Source organism: Jatropha curcas, chromosome 3 (genome assembly GCF_041381405.1).
Source record: "Jatropha curcas cultivar XTBG-Jc1 chromosome 3, XTBG_Jcur_1.0, whole genome shotgun sequence".
NCBI classification, from domain to species: Eukaryota; Viridiplantae; Streptophyta; class Magnoliopsida; order Malpighiales; family Euphorbiaceae; genus Jatropha; species Jatropha curcas.
This window is the reverse complement of record NC_143153.1, coordinates 15364504-15371125: the sequence shown is the minus strand read 5'-3', so window position 1 is coordinate 15371125 and position 6622 is coordinate 15364504. Positions and strand designations below refer to the sequence as shown.

The following is a 6622-nucleotide window of genomic DNA, read 5'->3' as shown; positions in this document are numbered from 1 at the left end:
CATAATTGAAATTAGACTTATGCTGAAAATTTACTTGAGTTCTAAAGTGACCCTTAATTACTTTAAATACATCTAAACAAATCCAAAATTAATTTTTTCATCAGTTTAGTCCTTAAATTTTTATTTTTAGACCAATTAATTTCAATTTTTATTAAAAGGAAAATTATATTAATTAAAGAATCATAAATACACTCTTTTATTTAAATTTTTTTTTTCAATTTTCCCAAATCATAAAGCCTGATATTAAATGTCATATAGTTAATTTGAACTTTAAATAATCTAAATAAAAATTAAATGAAGGGAGAAATAAGATTACTTGCACCTAATCATCACTGTCAAGCGAGGATTGAATGTTGTAGCCATCAACAATAACTTGAGGAATATGAGCAATTTTGGACCAATCTTCACCCTTTTCATGTTCACATCTTTTTCCCAATGCAAAACAATTTTCAATCTTCAGTTGTTGAAGAGAAACTATATTTTTCAGGCATGCAGGTAATTCTTCAATATTAGACCAATCTTCAAGATGTAAGTTTTGTAGAGTGTACTTGGATCCTTGGAGAAGCCAATATGGAAAATTCACTAATTTTGACAACCCTACAAGTGCCAAATTTTGAAGGCTGAGTTGATTGAAATCTTCCTCATCCACCATAACCAAATCAATATTTTCACAATCACTAATCGTAAGTGTTTTTAGTGAACTCAGATATTTTATGCTTGGTGGCAAACAAATTAAACTTTTACACTCTACAATAATTAGTCTTTTAAGTTTGCTAAGACCTTGCATATCTTCACATAAGTATTTTAGATTTTCACATTGAATAATGAACAAAAATCGAAGAGATTTCAAGCATCCAATTCCATTATTTAACAACCTCTCCTCTTTTGTTGTCATTTGTAAAAATCTAATGCTGATCAGGTACTTTATATTAGTGGGCAACTCTTCAAATCCCTGACAAAGTAACAAAGCTTGTAAATTTTGCAACTTGCAAATAGAATCAAGGGCTTTGATAATCTTAGAATTTCCATGTAAATGGAAAAATCTCAAATGCTTTAAAGTGCCTATTCTCTCTAATGGAACGTCTAATTTCAAATGACTTAAATCCAACATCCGCAAATATTGAAATCTTGACAAATTTATGTCCAACATTAATTTGTTGTTAAGATCCCTTTCCTCACTCATAAAAACAATTGTTCTTGCATGGTCTAATCCTTGTAAAATCGTGGAGAGATCTTGAGGAAGTGAAGCATTGTCAGGAAATAACAAATGTCGAACATTTTTGGGGATTTGTCTAGTGCTAGAGGTCACTATTGAATATTCATTTTGTGTCACTGATAATGCAAGATCATGCACTAAATCATGCATTTTACACTTAATAAATCCATAATTTTCCTCGAAATCTTGAAAAAAACACTTAGATGCTAACTCCTTCAAATAACGCAAACCCGCATTTTCCGATTCCTCATTTTCATTCATCGATCGAACAAGTCAATGTGCTATCCAAACTTGAACTAATTCAACATTATCATACACACAGTCCTTCGAATAAAGTGAACAATAAGCCAAACATCTTTTCAAGTCAGTTGGCAATTCCTCGTAACTTAATTTTAAAACATGTAAAATGCCATTTTCCCCCTGCTTCAATTTCCATAACTCATTGTCTCTTATAGAATTCCAATAATATTCATCGGTTTTTGAAAGAAGGAGAGAAGCCAGTGTCTTCACAGCTAAGGGAACTCTTTTACATTTTTTCACAATTCCATCCCCAATTTTCAACAAGTTAGGATAGCGTTTCTCTTGGCCTTTTGTAAATGCAAATTTAGTAAACAAGGCCATAGACTCATCATGAGAAAGACCTAACAATTCATAAGCAGGAACAGAACCCACAATAGAGGCATCTTGGTTACTACGAGTTGTTACCAAGATTTTACTTCCATTGCCACCCATATACAACAATTCCTTCAATTGATTCCATTTCATGGGGTCATTGTTCCAAACATCATCTAAAACAAGCAAATATTTCTTCTCACCAATGGTTTTCTGCAGGACTTTCGTTAATTGCTCCATTTCCAAATTGCTCAAGTTTTTTGTCTCAAGTCTCATACCATTGGTTGTCGATTTAATAATTTTCTCTGTTAATATTTTTATATCAAAATCTTTTGATACACAAACCCACATTTTAAGTTCAAATAATCTCTTTACTGGATCATCATTGTAAATCAGTTTAGCAAGTGTAGTTTTGCCCAAACCTCCTATTCCAACAATTGGAATAACAAATATTTTCCCATCCTTCATCAAGAGTTTGATGATGGTTTCTTTATCTGTGTCTCTTCCAATGATATCAGAGGCTTGCATATACGAATAGGTCATCTCCCTTGTCCTATGCATAAAGTATCTATTTTCATGTTGTTCATTGAGATGGAATTTAGCTCTATGACTTGCAATCTCATCTAATCTTTCTCTTATTTGCTTTATTTTCTGACCCATTTTAAAACGAATTGCAAGTGGATTAGAGGATGAAAAGAAGCGGCCAACCTGAAATTCAAATAAGTATAATATAAATTTAGAGAAAGAAAGATGGGTCGAGTTTAGTGAGTTTAGATTGCAGATGACTCGGGTTATTCATTTGATTAACTATTGAATTGATTGCCCTGAATTATATTGAACGGAGTATCAACTTCAATTTGTAACTTAAGAATACCCGATCTTTAATTTATGTGACAATAAAATGTCTATGAACATAATTAAGTATTTCCGCTAACTGGAATGTCACATCTTTGACAAGTAGCAATTTTTTAATGGGATAATGTAATTTTTGGTGTCTAACTTGAATTTTTTTTTTCCCAATTTGGTGTCTATTGATGAAGTGGAAAGCCAAATTGTCTAGTGAGACGAATTAAGGGAATTATAATCTACATATATAAAATCTATATCTAGAATATATATAAATGTGGACTGAGAGGGGAACATTGGGAATTATAATTAGTATGTAGGTAGGGAATTATATATTTCCTGACAATAAATAACTTTTATATATCTATATTTATAATATAAATTTATAACTATAATTAATATATATATAAGTGAAAATGAGTGGGGGAATATTGTCATTGTCAAAAACGCTCATTCTAAGTTTATCGATTGAAAAAAATATTATTAAGGATTTTAGTTTGATTAATTGTTTGAAAAAAATAAAGATACTTTAATTTTGATTGATTATATTAATTTTCTATTTAAATCTAAATTCTATTGAGTAAATAAAATTGTATTATATATTATATAAGGTATATATTAAATGCCGTAAGAAGTTTTAAAGATTTTAATTTTATTGGTTAAAAAAAAGGTAATTTAATTTTGAATGGTTAAATTATACTATATAAGGTACATATTAAATATGTTAAGAATACAATACATTTAGTTATTATTTTTGATAAATTTTTATTTTAATTAGTTATAATTATTTCCTACAAGTAACCTGTACTATAAAAAATATATGCAATATATTATTATTTATTAAGAAATATATTATAAGATTTATTATTTGATATAAAATAGAAAATAAAACTATATATATATATATATATATATATATATATATAATATAATATAATATAATATAATATTATGATATAATACGTTATATTAGCAAACCATATAATATATTGAAATAATTTTTTTTTCTCAAAAACAACAACCATAAAATTAATTTTATACTTATAGACTTTAGTGAAAAGTAAAAAAATATAAAAATTATAAATGATGCTCTAAAACAATAATTATTATATTAATTATTATAATAGCTAATACTAATTTCTCATATTTTAAAAATTAAAATCATGAGTATATGCAATAAGTATTAACGTGCAATTCAAAAAAACTATTTACATAAAAAACTATAATATGTGAAAATGTAACTTTTTACAATTCATTTAGCATTATATAATAAAAAATTAAATATTGTTTGAGAAATATACAATTAATAACCTTCTTCATGTTTAACAAAATTGACCTATCAATGTCTAAATTTTAAAACTAATTAAGAATATAGATCTTACTAAATAAAGAGACTTAGACATACTAAGTTAAATATTTTGTACATAATATTTATAATTCTAATATAATTGTAGAAAATTAATGATAAATAATTCATTTTTTATTTTCAAACTAAATGGTTATCCATGCTATTGAAAGTTCTCTTCTAAATTATATGACTTTACATATATATTTAAACAAAATTGTGAACTGAAATCTAATTTGTTTTGCGAAATATTTATTTTTTAACGACTAATTGGAGAACACAGAACTAGCTTGGCTTTTTTTATTATTTTGTATACAAGAAAAATAAATAATAATAACTGAATTGATTTGATTGTATGATAATTAAAATAACTTAATGCAAAAAGAATATTTATTATAGTATCATAATATTGATTTTAAAAATTTTACAGTAAAAAAAAAAATTGTATTTTTATTATTTTATATATGTCAAACAGGTCACAATTTCGGGTCTAGTTAATGGATCGAGTCTTTGAATGACGTCAACAAGTTAACCTACTAGGTTAACCCACAACTGACCCTCACCAGAGTTGGGTCATTCATTTAGACTCAGGTAGAGTTTGGGCGGACAGATTCAGGTTGGGTTTACAAATTGGGTTGAGATACGGTGGAAAGTTCTGTATTCTAAATTTCTTTTGGATACATAAAAAATCGAATGGACCGAAATAATATTATAGGCTACACAGCAGGGGTAATTTTTTCCTTTAAATAATATTCACTAAAACTCGAGACTTCTAACTTCCTACATTTTCTATAAAAGGTAGAAAGACTAATTATACCACACTTGATTGGAGAAGTATTATTAAACTAATAAGTAATAGTAATTGAAATTATTATTACATGTTCATGAGCATGTGTGTGTCTTTCTGTAATTTGATTCTATTGCCTTTTGTTTCTAGTTACTAACTGCTAACTAGTATTGTCTCATGCCATTAAGCTAGTACCTAGCAGTTTAAAAAAAAAAAAAAAAAGGAAAGAAACAAAAATGGAAAATCTGCCAATATCGAATTTTCTGCGTTATCGATATAAAGTCTGAAAATTATATATATGAAGGAGAATGACTTATCTATATTCGATGTATGAATCCATCCTATACAGCAAATCAATTAAAAATAATTTTTTGAATCAAATGAAATTATTTTGCTAGGATATAATAGCAATTAGTTAAGGAGTTAGGTTGTTTCTATTTTTCTCTATCTTGCTCTCTATTTTCTCTCTTCCCAATCACTCTAGTTAGATTTTTTCCTAACAATTGGTTTTATATCAATATTTATACTCTTATAATGGCCATATCACCTATTATTTACAATTCAGTATCCTAACATATTTCTAATCGGAGATAAAAGAATAAAGAGTAATCATTTTTTTAAAAAAAAAACTTTTAATAATCTAGGCAAATCTTATCCTGTCCTATATGAAGAGTAAAAACAATTAAGAGGCATGTACCTTTTTTCTGGTGCTTCCATATAATTTAAGCACTTCCCTTCTCTTTGTCTCGCACTCTAATTCATCAAGAACATCTTCAGCATCATAAAGGGCGTCTTTAAGCTTAGCCAACCAAAGGCACAACTCGCGGTTCTTTGCCTGCTTCTCCTCTGCATCCAATAGCACAGCTTCTATAGTTGACAAGATATCCTCAAGCTTTTTCACTTCCCCTTCAAAACCCCATGCAAAACAGATCTCTTTGTAAGCATTAGAAGCTAGCTTTTCCAATACTTTTTCGGCTATATTTAAAGCAAATGACTCTATAGCCATGTCTTAATTTTGTGTTTGAAAAATTATAAAGTGGGTTTCGATTTCTGAGAATGAGCTAGAAAGAATTTATGAACATCCCATTTTATAGAGTATTCAAGTATAATGTTGTGAATTAAAGTATGTATTCTTTTCTTTTCTTTGTGGAAATAACTAAATAAGATGCTAAGTCTTTTGATGTGTAAAGTTGGTACAATTAATGATTTATTTCTCTATTCTCTTAAGTCGTACTCATTTCAAATTCCAATTTTTTTTTTTAATATATGAAAGATCCAATAGATTGGAATCATTTTTAAATTTTTTTGTAGATGTCTAAGTATAAGGAATTAAAATTATATTCTATACACAGAGATCGCAAATCTTTAACCAACCAAAAAATTCAACATCCACTCAAATTCAATTCACAATTCATTCAAATTTCTATTCATCTTGAAACGACCTAAACCTGTATAGTTTGAATGCAATGAAAATCAACTTTTTGCCTAATTCATTGACCTGACTTAAATATCTAACCTATTTAACACCATTTGAAATGTTGTGTATTTGATTTAATAGCCAATAATAAAAATATAAAATTTTTGATAAATTTGAAAGTGTTATTTTTGCTATGAAAATAACATCAATATACAATATTAAGAGAAATTATAGTCCTTGAAATCACTTATTTTATTATCATACGTCAATTCCATTCAGTTTTTACTTATTTCTTCTTCTTGCATGTATAAAATAAAAAGGAGTTTTTTTTTTGAAAGGAAAAAAAATTAAGTTAGTCACTTTTTTTTTTTTGGAAGAAAAGTTAATAACTTATTCTCC

General features: G+C 27.3%; 1 pseudogene; it reads right to left on the bottom strand.

The window, feature by feature from the left end:
* Window positions 1-322: 322 nt before the first annotated feature.
* On the bottom strand, window positions 323-5849 carry LOC119371578 (putative disease resistance protein RGA1; annotated as a pseudogene).
* Between the last annotated feature and the right edge of the window lie 773 nt (window positions 5850-6622).